The sequence below is a fragment of the Hylobates moloch genome, unplaced genomic scaffold (genome assembly GCF_009828535.3).
Source record: "Hylobates moloch isolate HMO894 unplaced genomic scaffold, HMol_V3 SCAFFOLD_992, whole genome shotgun sequence".
NCBI lineage: Eukaryota > Metazoa > Chordata > Mammalia > Primates > Hylobatidae > Hylobates > Hylobates moloch.
Genome location: NW_026653267.1, coordinates 1 through 11,920, shown reverse-complemented (window position 1 = coordinate 11,920; position 11,920 = coordinate 1). Strand labels below are relative to the sequence as shown.

At 59.1% G+C, this 11,920-nt stretch overlaps 1 pseudogene; it reads left to right on the top strand.

Annotated features, from left to right (window-relative positions):
• Window positions 1-251: 251 nt before the first annotated feature.
• LOC116464560 (palmitoyltransferase ZDHHC11-like) lies at window positions 252-11,570 on the top strand (annotated as a pseudogene).
• Window positions 11,571-11,920: the final 350 nt, after the last annotated feature.

The following is an 11,920-nucleotide window of genomic DNA, read 5'->3' as shown; positions in this document are numbered from 1 at the left end:
TTCCGTAGCCACTCGGCTCTGGCCGGGGTCAGATTCTGCAGCATGTCTGTTCATTCCCCTGGGCAGGGCCCTGCACCGACTCCAGCCCAGCCCCTGCTCCCTCTGCGGGGAACGTGGCCCCAGGCAGTGCTGGGCCGTTGGCTGTCAGTGCTGGTCCTGGGGGCTGTGTTCCCTGTGGTCTCCCTGACAGTGGGTGGGGCCGGCCCTCCCCGGAGCCGAGGGCGCAGGTCCTCCCCTTCTGTATCCTGCAGATGGACACCCTCTCTGGGAGCCAGTGTTCCGTCACCCCAGAAGCCATACTCAACAACGAAGAGCTGGTCTTGCTGCCCCGCATCTCCAGAGTGAACGGCTGGTCGCTACCCCGCACTACTTCCAGGTGGTGACCTGGGCTGTCTTCGTGGGCCTTTCCTCGGCCACCTTCGGGATCTTCATTCCCCTCCTGCCTCACGCGTGGAAATACATCACCTACGTGGTATCCTTTCCACTGTGGCATGGTCTAAGCGGGAGGGGCTCCTGGAGGACCCTGCGATGGACCTGGCTCTGGGGTCTGGGCCATGGCTGCCCGGCGGCACCAGTCACCTGCCCTGGGCCAGACTATGTCCCCCAAGCCTGCAGGTGGGCCCAGTGGCCACTCGTGCTCTGTGCAGCCCCTGCTCAGGGTCAGGACAGGACAGCTGCTGACCCCACATCAGGCCATTCCTGTGTGGTTCACGGTAGGGTGGACAGAGCAGCCACTGACCCCATGTCAGACCGTTCCCACATAGCTCAGGGTCAGGTTGGACAGGGCAGCCGCTGACCCCACGTCAGGCCCTCTGCTCCCATCTCCCAGCAGGTGGGGGACCCAGGTCTGCTCCCATCTCCCAGCAGGTGGGGGACCCAGGTCTGCTCCCACCTCCCAGCAGGTGGGGGACCCAGGTCTGCTCTCATCTCCCAGCAGGCAGGGGGCCCGGGTCTGCTCCCATCTCCCAGAGGGCAGGAGACCTGTGTCTGCTCCTGTCTCCCAGTGGGTAGGGGACCTGCATCTGCTCTCACCTCCCATCAGGCAGGGGCTCACATCTGCTCCCATCACCTTCCTGCGGGCGGGAGCCTGCGTCTGCTCCCATCTCCCAGGGTGCACGTCCGTGAGGCATGTCGGCTCTGCACTACCCCCAGCTGACCGTGGCATTCAGTTGAGAAACCCCGGGCCCCCTAGGGTCGCTGAGACATGGATTTGTGGGGACAAAGGGGTCTGGGGACAGTTGGCCTGCATTTGGTGCCTTGGGGCACTGGAACCATGTTTCTGAAAGTGGGATGTGTTATTCCTCACTAGAGCCTTCCTCAGTGGGGAAGTGGTGACACTGTGTCCGGAATTGGTGGGTTCTTGATTTCACTGACTTCAAGAATGAAGCTGCAGACCCTTGTGGTGAATGTTACAGTTCTTAAAGGCAGCGTGTCCCGAGTTCGTTCCTTCTGATCTTCAGATGTGTTCAGAATTTTTTCCTGCTGGTGGATTCAGGTCTCCCTGGCTCAGGAATGAAGCTGCAAACCTTCACGGTGAGTGTTACAGCTCATAAAGACAGTGCAGACCCAAAGAGTGAGCAGCAGCAAGATGTATTGCAAAGAACAAAAGAACAAAACTTCCACAGTGTGGAAGAGAACCCAAGCAGGTTGCTACTGCTGGCTCGGGCAGCCTGCTTTTATTCCCTTATCTGGCCCCACCCACATCCTGCTGATTGGTCCATTTTACAGAGAGCTGACTGGTCTGTTTTACAGAGAGCTGATTGGTCCATTTTGACAGGGTGCTGATTGGTGTGTTTACAATCCCTGAGCTAGACACAAAAGTTCTCCAAGTCCCCACAAAGCACTGATTGGTGCATTTATAGACCTTGAGCTAGACACAGAGTGCTGATTGGTGTATTTACAATCCCTTAGCTAGACATAAAGATTCTCCAAGTCCCCACCAGATTAGCTAGATACAGAGTGCTGATTGGTGCATTTACAAACTTCGAGCTAGACATAGGGTGCTGATTGGTGTATTTACAATCCCTTAGCCAGACATAAAGGTTCTCCAAGTCCCCACTAGACTCAGGAGCCCAGCTGGCTTCACCTAGTGGATCCCGCACCGGGTCGCAGGTGGAGCTGCCCGCCAGTCCCGCGCCTGTGCCCGCACTCCTCAGCCCTTGGGCAGTCGATGGGACCGGGCACCGCGGAGCAGGGGGCGGTGCTCATCTGGGAGGCTCGGGCTGTGCAGGAGCCACAGCAGCAGGGAGGCTCAGGCATGGTGGGCTGCAGGTCCTGAGCCCTGCCCCACGGGGAGGCAGCTGAGACCCGGTGGGAATTCGAGCACAGCTCTGACGGGCCGGCACTCCTGGGGGACCTGGCGCACCCTCCACAGCTGCTGGCCTGGGTGCTAAGCCCCTCACTGCCTGGGGTGCTCTGAGTGTGGGGCTGCAGAGCCCACGCACACCGTGAACTCGCACTGGGTTCCCGCCTGTGCCTCTCCCTCCACACCTCCCCACAAGCCGAGGGAGCTGGCTCCGACCTCGGCCAGCCCAGAGAAGGACTCCCACAGTGTAGCGGTGGGCTGAAGGGACCCTCAAGCGCAACCAGAGTGGTCGCTGAGGCTGAGGAGGCGCCAAGAGTGAGCAAGGGCTGCCAGGGCTGCCAGCACACTGTCACCTCTCAGCATCACTGTGTGGTCCTTGGGCTGGGCCATCCCGGGCAGGTCTCTGGTAAATGGTGAGCATGGTGTGTATCGCTGTGGCGCAGGCAGGGAGGCATAGGGGCTGGATGCAGAGTGAGCAGGTGCCGTGAGGACTGCAGCCTGCCAGCCCGAGCGCCTCAGCCATGGGCAAGGCCATGTCTCTCTTTCCTGAAACTTGTTCCTGTGGTGTCTTTCAGTTTATAGAGGTAGAGAGTACAGTCAAGCAGACCCGCAGGTGCCAGTCACCTGCTTCAACAGTGAATCTTTTGCTAACCTTGTTTTATATCTCACACACGTGTACCCGAGTAACCTTAAAAAATCTCGGACATTGGGAAATTTCACCTGTAAATGCTCCAATTTGTGTCTGACAAACTTTTTTTATTTTTATAACACTGTGCTTTATCTCACTTAAAAATTATATAGCCATTTCTTAACATCATATATTCCTTCTTACCCATATGGCCATTTCCCCAATTTTCGAAACAAGCCTTTCTACAGATGCGTGGCTCACATCAGGAGCCCACGTGCCACAGTGCTGCTGTGTCCCTGAAGCCCCCCTTCCTCCATCCGTTTTGCTCCCAGGCCTTTGACTGGTCAGAGAAACTGGTGCCTTTGCCCACAGGAGGCCCCTCAGTCTAGACTTGGCTGGATTTTTCCCCAAGTGCAACAGTCTCCCTTGTGGGAAGGCTTTTGATAATGAATTCAGTTTCTTTGATAAAGAGCTATTCTGTTTCTCTGTTTCTTGTTTCTATTTTCATAGGTTGTATTTTTCTTCTTCTTTTTTTCCCCCCGAGATGGAGTCTCGCTCTTGTCACCCAGGCTGGAGTGCAATGGTGTGATCTCGACTCACTGCAACCTCTGCATTCTGGGTTCAAACAATCCTCCTGTCCCAGCCTCCTGAGTATCTGGGACTACAGGTGTGTGCCACCACGCCCAGCTAATTTTGGTATTTTTCAGTGGAGACAGGATTTCACCATATTGGCCAGGCTCGTCTCGAACTCCTGACCTTGTGATCCACCCACCTCGGTCTCCGAAAGTGCTGGGATTACAGGCATGAGCCACCGCGCCTAGCTGATAGGTTGTATTTTTCAGGAAATTGGAGTATTTCATGTAGGTTGTCATATTTCTTGGAATACAGGTGTTTACAGTGTTTCCTGCAATCTTTTTCCCATCTGTAGGGTCTGAGTGCTGCGCCCTCCTTCCTCACTATCCTGGCCATTTGTGTCTTCCTCCCTCTTCTTCATCAGTCTTCCTGGGGCTTACCCCTTTTATTGATCTTGAAAAGAGTCAGCTTTTTAATCCATTAATTTTCTCTATTATTTGCCTGTTTTTATTCTATTTTTAAAAACTTCTGCTTTTATTTTTACTACTTCCTTAGACTGACCTTGGGTTTACTTTGTTCTTTATTCTATCATCTTAAGACAGAAACTTAGGGCACTGATTGTAGACCTTTCTTACTTTTTAATGTGTGTTTAAAGCTATGTATTTTCAGTGAGCACACACACAGACCCAGACATGCACAGACAGACACACACTGCCAGTAAGGCTTTTGGCCTCTCATTCAACCACCTCATCTGGCTTAGTGATTCAAGGGTGTCTCCCCAGGGATTTGGGGCTCAGTCTCTGGGTCTTGGGGTGCCTTGTGCAGCTAAAGTTCCCTTGGGAGGCCCGGCCACACCCTATCTACAAGTCTGAAATGGGCTGGGCCCAGCTGGTCTCGCAGAGAGCCTTGCCAGGGGTCCAAGGATGTGCTTTAGTGAAAGATGTGAGTGCTGACTGTGGCATACACTCATCCTGGGCACTGTCTGGCTCCATCCCTCTTGCAACCTGCGTCTTGTTTGCAGGTGGCTGTCTGGGGCTGTGAGTGGCCATCTGAGGTTATGAGTGGCCATCTGGGGCTGTGAGTGACCTTCAGGGGCTGTGAGTGGCCATCCGGGCTGTGAGTGGCCTTCAGGGCTGTAAATGGCCATCTAGGCTGTGAGTGGCCATCCAGGGCTTTGAGTGGCCGTCCGGAGCTGTGAGTGGCCGTCCGGGGCTGTGAGTGGCCGTCCGGGGCTGGGAGTGTCTATCTGGGCTGGGAGTGTCTGTCTGGGGCTGTGAGTAGCCATCCAGGCTGCAAGTGACCGTCTGGGGCTGGGAGTGACTGTCTGGGGCTGGGGGTGGCTGTCCAGAGCTGGGAGTGTCTGTCTGGGGCTGGGAGTGTCTTCCAGGGCTGTGAGTGGCCCTCCAGGATTGCGAGTGACCGTCCAGGGCTGGGAGTGTCCGTCCGGGACTGGGAATGTCTGTCTGGGGCTCTGAGTGGCCGTACAAGGCTGGGAATGTCCATGTGGGACTGCAAGTGGCTGTTGAGGCTGGGAGTGTCTGTCTGGGGCTGTCAGTAGCCGTCTGGGCTGTGAGTGACTGTCTGGCACTTTGAGCGACTCTCTGGGGCTGTGACTAGCCGTCCAGGTCTGGGAGTGTCCATCTGGGGTTGGGAGTGTCTGTCTGGGGCTGTGAGGGGCTGTCCAGGCTGTGAGTGGCCATCCGGGGCTGTGAGTGCCTGGCCAGGACTGTGAGTGGCCAGCTGGGACTGTGAGTGGCTGTCCACGGCTGTGAGTTGAGTGGCCATCCGGGCTGTGAGTGGCCGTCTGGGGCTGGGAGTGTCTGTCTGGGGCTATGAGTGGCCGTCTGGGCTGTGAGTGGCTGCCCAGGGCTGTGAGTTGAGTGGCCATCTGGGCTGTGAGTGGCTGTCCAGGGCTGTGAGTGGCTTCCCAGGGCTGTGAGTTGAGTGGCTGTCTGGGGCTAGGAGTGGCTGTCAGGGCTGTGAGTGGCCGTCTGGGGCTAGGAGTGGCTGTCAGGGCTATGAGTGGCCATCCGGGGCTGGGAGTGGCCATCTGTGGCTGTGAGTGGCTGTCCAGGGCTGTGAGTGGAAGACTTTGTGTCCCCCTGTCTGCTCCCTGGCCTTCCCAATCCTAGGGGATTCAGGGAAGCAGTGCTCACTTCCCAAGGGGAGGCCTTTGCTGATAGACCCTGAATGTGCCCAGTCACCAGAGTGGGGGTTCCATGGGGGTCTAAGGCCTGGACGCACGTGTGGGGGTTCAGGCTTCTACCGTGGGAGGTGCTGGAATGTGGTAACCCACGTTTCCACCCGGCACACACTGCCAGCCTTGTGCCCCTCCACTCGTCAGGAGGACAGATCGTAGTTCTGAGTAGTGGCCTGTCTCGGCCAGGCCCAAGGTGTGCCCTGTGGCCCTGCTGGCGTTCCCCAAGGTCCCCTGCCACTGGCCCAGCTTCTGCTGTGGCCCAGCCTCCAAGTTCTCCACTTACATCCCCGAGTCCCCACACCCCCAAAGCCTGGGTCCTAGATGGCCTCCCCCATCTCCAGGGCCCAGAAATCCACAGACTCACAGAGCTGCGTGGCAGCCCCATTGACCCCGGGTGCCCTGCAGTGAGGGGTGAGGATGTCACTGAAGCCCACAGTCACTAACCCCATGCCCCACGGCCCGCCTCCCTGCCCCAGCACATGCCCTCCAGACACGGGTGTCCTCCTGTATTGCACCTTCACGGCAGGTGAGGGGACAGGCCATGATTGGACCGTGGCCTAGGCAGTCCACGTCGACATTCTCCAACAGCCTGCAGATGTGCTTGAGAGGATTTTTAATCCAGAATCTGGCCAAGGTTCTGGGCATGTTGCGACAGAGTCTCTTGGTGTGTTTAGGTCAGCACAGCGCCCGCCTGCCTTTTCCTGGCAGCTGCTGGTATCTCCTGGACCATAGCATCACGGCATATCCAGAACAGTGTCTTGCTCCACCATCTGGAGGTCTGTGTGGTTGAGGCTGAGCAGTTTCAGAACGCCGCACAGGTGGTGTCGGCCTGTCCCACTGCACTGTCAGGAGGCCCTGTAGGTGGGGACACAGCAGTTCCTTGGGAGGGTGGGCCGGGCCCCTGCCCCTGCCCCTGCCAGTCTGGAGTGGTGCACATGTGGACTCTGAGTCTCAGATATGTCGCCTTTTGTTGCAACCCTCATCTGAGTCACAGTTACGCTAGGGGTGTAAAATGCTGTGTTTCCATCTGCGATTCCACCGCATGGCCCAGTGCATGCTCTGCAGAGGAAGGTACCCTCCCTTGCTGCTCTGGCCGCCATCTGTCTCTCTCCCTTAGCAGCACCAGGTGGCCACGGCGTGTCCTGGGGCTGCCATCACAAAGCACCAAAAACCGGGTGCCTGCAGCAGCAGACATATCTGGTCTCACAGTTCTGGGGCCCTGGGTCTGGAATCGGGTGCTGGCTGCACCCTGCTCCCCCTGAAGCTGCTGGAGGGGACAGTTCTGGCCGCTCTCTGTGGCTTGTCTTCTCGTGTTCACATCGTCGTTTCTCTGCGTGTGTCTGCTGCCGTTGGGTTCCTGTTTTCGTAAGGATGCCAGTCATTGGAGTAGGGCCTACCCGAAAAGACCTTGCCATGACAGCATTATCTGCAAAGACCCGATTTCCGAGTGAGGTCACATCCACAGGTGCTGCGGGTTAGGGCTTGGACCTATGTGGGGGATCGAGTCGACCCTCCACACCTGGCTGTTTCCTTATGTGCTGTTAGAATCCCTTCTCTCCACTCTTCCTTTGGCCCATGGCTCGGCCACCTGTGCCTCTGAGCTGTCACCTGCTCTCTGGTAGGTGAACCCTCTGTGGCTCCCCTGTACCCCCCACTCCACACCTGGATCTCCATTTCTAAAGGATCCCTTGGTGCCCCAGCCCTTGTCCATGCTGCCCCTCCCCCTGGCCGACGCTGGGCTCAAGATGGTATCCCTGGCTGCACTCCCTGTGCCCGCACCTCTGCGACCCCCTCAGGCCCCTTGGCCAGCAGCACGTGGCTTTGCGTTGTGGCCACTGGAGGGTGCCTGTGCTATCTGGCACCTGCAGGGACCCGGGTGGGTCTGGGAAGTGACCACCCAGGCCCCGTGGCTGCAGCCCCTGACCCCAGGAGAGGTCAGGTGCAGGGTGAGGGATGCTGTGTTGTGGAAAGTGGGGAAGAAATGGAATAAAGATCCCAGGTTAGGCAGACATTTGAGTGCCAGGCTTGGCCAACCATCCAGCGGCCTCGTGTATGGGCCCTTCCAGAGCATGCCTCAGTGCCCGCGTGCCCGCGTCTGTTCTTTCGCAAAGGGAAACAGGCTCCACCGCTTCCGCAGCATCTGTAGGGCCTGTTGTGTGGAATGGATTGGAATCTGTGTAACTCTGTTTCATCTGGAGAAATCTCTTCCCAGCAAAGTCCCGTGCTGTGGTCCAGGGCAGCACGAGCTTGGCAGCCGCAGTGGAAGGTTCACCAGCATGGAGTGGTGCTGTGCCTTCAGTGGCACGTGTCAGCTTTGAGCCCCGCAGGAATTGATAAGACGACAAGACGTGACCGCACCGGGCCCCAGGAGTAGGGGCTGTGGGCTCACTCTCCACCTCCTCTCTTTTCCTGCCTGCAGAACAGGGCAGGGGAAAGGTTAGCAGTGTTACAAAGGGCACAGGGTGTGTGTCCTGGGCTGGCGCTGCGGCACTGTTTATTTACAAAATACAGGTTGTTGCTAGGGGAGGTTCCAGCATAGCTATGGTTCTCATGACAGCTTGAGACCGAAACTTCCAGAGGGCAGGCAGTTTGGGTGATGAAAGGAGACACTTACTCTACTTCTTTTACTTTTTATTGCTCATTGGAACATAAAACTCTACTGGGATAAAATCAAATGTGAAAGTAGAAGCAGAGAAAATTGCGAATACGGTGCTCCGTGTCCTCTCTCTCCCGGGGCTCCCCGCCAGCTCAGGAAGGGTTACCCGAGTGGGTGATGGGCAGAGTGGTTAGCTGGGTCCGTCTGGGCAAAACATAGCCAACTTAAGGTCACCAGCGTCATTCCTATGGGTGACGGATGTCCCAGGAGGACGACCCAAGCCCACCCGCAGAGCGCAGACCTCACTGGCCAAAGTGCGGCCGATGACAGCAGGGCACCGTAGTGTGCGGTGAAAGATTTGCTTCTACCTGGTTCTCGTGAAAAAAGCTTTGAGTCCCAGGGAGCTGTCCAGGTGAAGACACTGCCCTGGAATTTTGGGGGGTCCCTTGCCAGCTGGACCTTTGTTTCTGGGTGGACGCCTTCAGGGTGACCTCCTGGCCACGGCACCTGCAGGTTTGGGGACTGGCTTGGGAATGGGCTCAGGCAGCTCCACGGGGTTTGCCTGGCAGATTCAGGCTCAGGACCGCCCTGAGCTCCTCCTCAGGGAAGTCAGTGGGTCCCGGTTAGGGCCACACCATCCCCGGGCTGTCTCCCGGTGGCCCCCTGCAGCAGCACCGTCTCCCTGGCAGTGGGCTTCTGTGTGTGAAGCCTGGAGAATGTGAGGCTGCAGTTGGATGTGGTGACCAAGGGCCTGGGTGGGCGTCCTCAGCCTGAGCTTCACCTGCTGCCCGTGCAGAGGCCCTGCCTGGCCCCACCCTCCCTGCCCACTGGTTTCCAGTGAGGGAAGTGCTGCTCCAGCTCTGCAGAGGAAGGGGCTGCCCCTGGGCCACAGTGCAGCTTCCTGCCTTGTCTCATTGTCTTCAGCTGCCACCGATAGCCTCCCAAGGCTCCAGACGCACTCCCCGTTGCCCCAGCAACCACATAAATAGTGCAGTGTCCCCAGCTCAGCCTGCAGGGAGCGGGTACATGGGGACAACAGCCGGGATACAGGCTCGGTCATGTCAGTGTCACCAGCTGGACAGTGAGCCCTGTGCCCGGCCCAGCTGACCCACACCCTTTACAGCCCCTGCAGCCTCAGTCCACTCCCAAGTCGGGCGGGGCCCCTGCAGACCTCTCCTCTACCACGGTGAGATCAGAGTGACCACCGCAGGTGTCTGGTCAGTCCTGGCCCCCATGTGAGTCCCCCAGGGCCTGGCTGGCCCCGTTGCCACACTGTCCAGCTCCCACTGCACCCCAGCCTGGGCAGCAGCTCCCCGGTCCCATCCCCTTGGCATCCAGATCGTTCTCGCCTGTCCACCTTGCGGCCATGTCTGCACGCACAGAGCCTCCTCCCCAGCTCACACACACAAGCACCCAGGGCCCGGGGCCGCGTGGGTGCCTGGAAGATGCAGGGTGTGCGGTGAATCCTGCCGAGGGCTTCGGCACCTGTGTCTGCATTTCGGTCGGAACCAGCTTCACACTCAGGCTTCCCATGCATAACAGCACGCTTCTTACGGGACCCTCGTCAGGGAAGGGCTGCTGCATAAAAACCCTAACCCCATGCCCCAAGGTGGTGCCAGGACGAGGCTGAGGGTGAGCCCAGCAGCAGTGAAGCTGTCCCAACGTTGCCTGAGGGGGCTCTGGAGAGGGGCTTTGTCGGGAAGGACAGCAGCCCCCTGGCCTGGCACAGGACCCGCCCTGCTGGCAGCCTTCTGCTAAAATCCCTGCACAGCATTTTGCACATGGCCAGCGCCTTCTTCCTCATCCCTGGTGCCAAGGAGGACAGCGCCGTGCCCCGCAGGTCGGCAGCCTGCGTTTCCATGCCAAGCTTAGGCCACACTGCGAGGGCCTCTGGGCTGCCCTGCGGAGATGGCTGTAACCCTGAACTCCTGGCTAGAAGGCGGTCCAGGGGCCAGGCAGGGTGATGGGAGGGCCCCGCACTCCACCCTTTCTGTTTGGTTGCCATGGGGAGTCTGTGTTGGTCCCAGGGTGAAAGGAGGAGGGAGCCAGGATCTGAGGGCGGGAGCTGACGTCCCAGTCACGGGGAGCCCAGCTTCTCCTGGCTCCAGGGGACAAGGACCCTCTCCCCAGTGCCCCCGCAGCCAGGCTCTGAGCTCAGAGGGCCCAAGACAGAGGCCCAGGGTCCCTGAGTGAGTCTGGGGTCCTTGAGAGAGTCTGGAGTCCCTGAGAGAGTCCGGAGGGGCCCTGAGTGAGTCTAGGGGGGGTTTCCCTGAGCGAGTCTCGGGGAGAGGGTCCCTGAGCGAGCCGTCTGGGGTCTAGAGGGAGTGCGTAGGTTGTGCAGCTTCCTCCCTCCTCCCCCTGCTCCTGCTGTCTGAGGCTGTGCTTCTATCCCAGTGCTCAGGAGTCTCTGCTATGAAAGAACCCAGGCTCCTCCAGGGCCTTTGGGGCTGCATCTGGCTGTGTTTACACCTGGGGTGTCCCTCCTGTGGCTCTGCTCTTTTCCTCAAGGTGTAAAGAGTTTTGGGGTCACTGTGCTTGGCTGGGCTGGCCGAGCCTCTGGGGGTACGGTGCATTCTGTGGGGTATTTGCCCTGTGTCCAACAGGGATAAACAAAAAGGGGCATAGGGGCAGCCTTCCCGGTCCCCGACTGGCACAGGGCTTTGTGTGCAGGGCTGATGGGTGGCCTCGTTTCCTCTGGGCCTGGGTGAGCAGGGCTGTGTGTGCAGCGCCAGGTGTGCAGGGAGGTGTGTGCAGGGCTGGGTGTGCAGGGCCGGGTGAGCAGGGCTCGGGTGTGCAGGGCTGGGTGAGCATGCCCAGGTGAACAGGCCCAGGTGAGCAGGGCCAGGCGAACAGGCTTGGGTGTGCAGGGCTTGGGTGTGCAGGGCTCAGGTCTGCAGGCCTAGGTGTACAGGGCCGGGTGTGCAGGGCCATGTGAGCAGGGCCAGGCCTGGGTGAGCTTGGCTCAGGTGTGTAGGGCTGGGTGAGCAGGGCTGACTGGCGGCCTCACCTCCTCTGGGCCCTTGGGCCTCATGGAGACGCCTCGTGCCAGGCTGACCAGGCCCTGGGCCAGGTTTTTCCTTGACATGCCAGGTGACCGGGGGGATCTTCTCCTTCCACCTCGTCGTCCACCTGATTGTCTCCTGCATCGACCCGGCCGACTCCAGTGTCAGACTCATGAACTATTCTCAGCCCGTGCCCATCTTCGACAGAGCAAAACACACACGTGATCCAGAATCAGTTCTGCCACCTGTGCAACGTCACTGTGTGAGTGCCCGCCCTCGCCGAGGCCCCGCGGTGTCAGGGTCACCTCCGGGGGTCCAGGGGCTCAGGTCACTGCTGGCCCCTCAGGGCCCATGCCATGGCCGCAGCCGATGCTAATGGAGCTTCCAGGGCCCGGCCCTGTGGCTGCGGGTGGATAGCCCCTCATCACGCTGTGAGCCGGGTGCAGTGCCGGGCCGCCCCACCTCCTCTGCAGGCAGGGCTGAGACTGGAGCGCTGAGTCTGTCACCTGCAGGTGCCCCGCTCCTCCCCTGGAATGAAACGCAGCAGCACTCAGGCATGTTTGGTCCTCAGTGGATTTTGTGCACGAGGTCCCTCCCCTGAGGTCCCGGGGCAAGA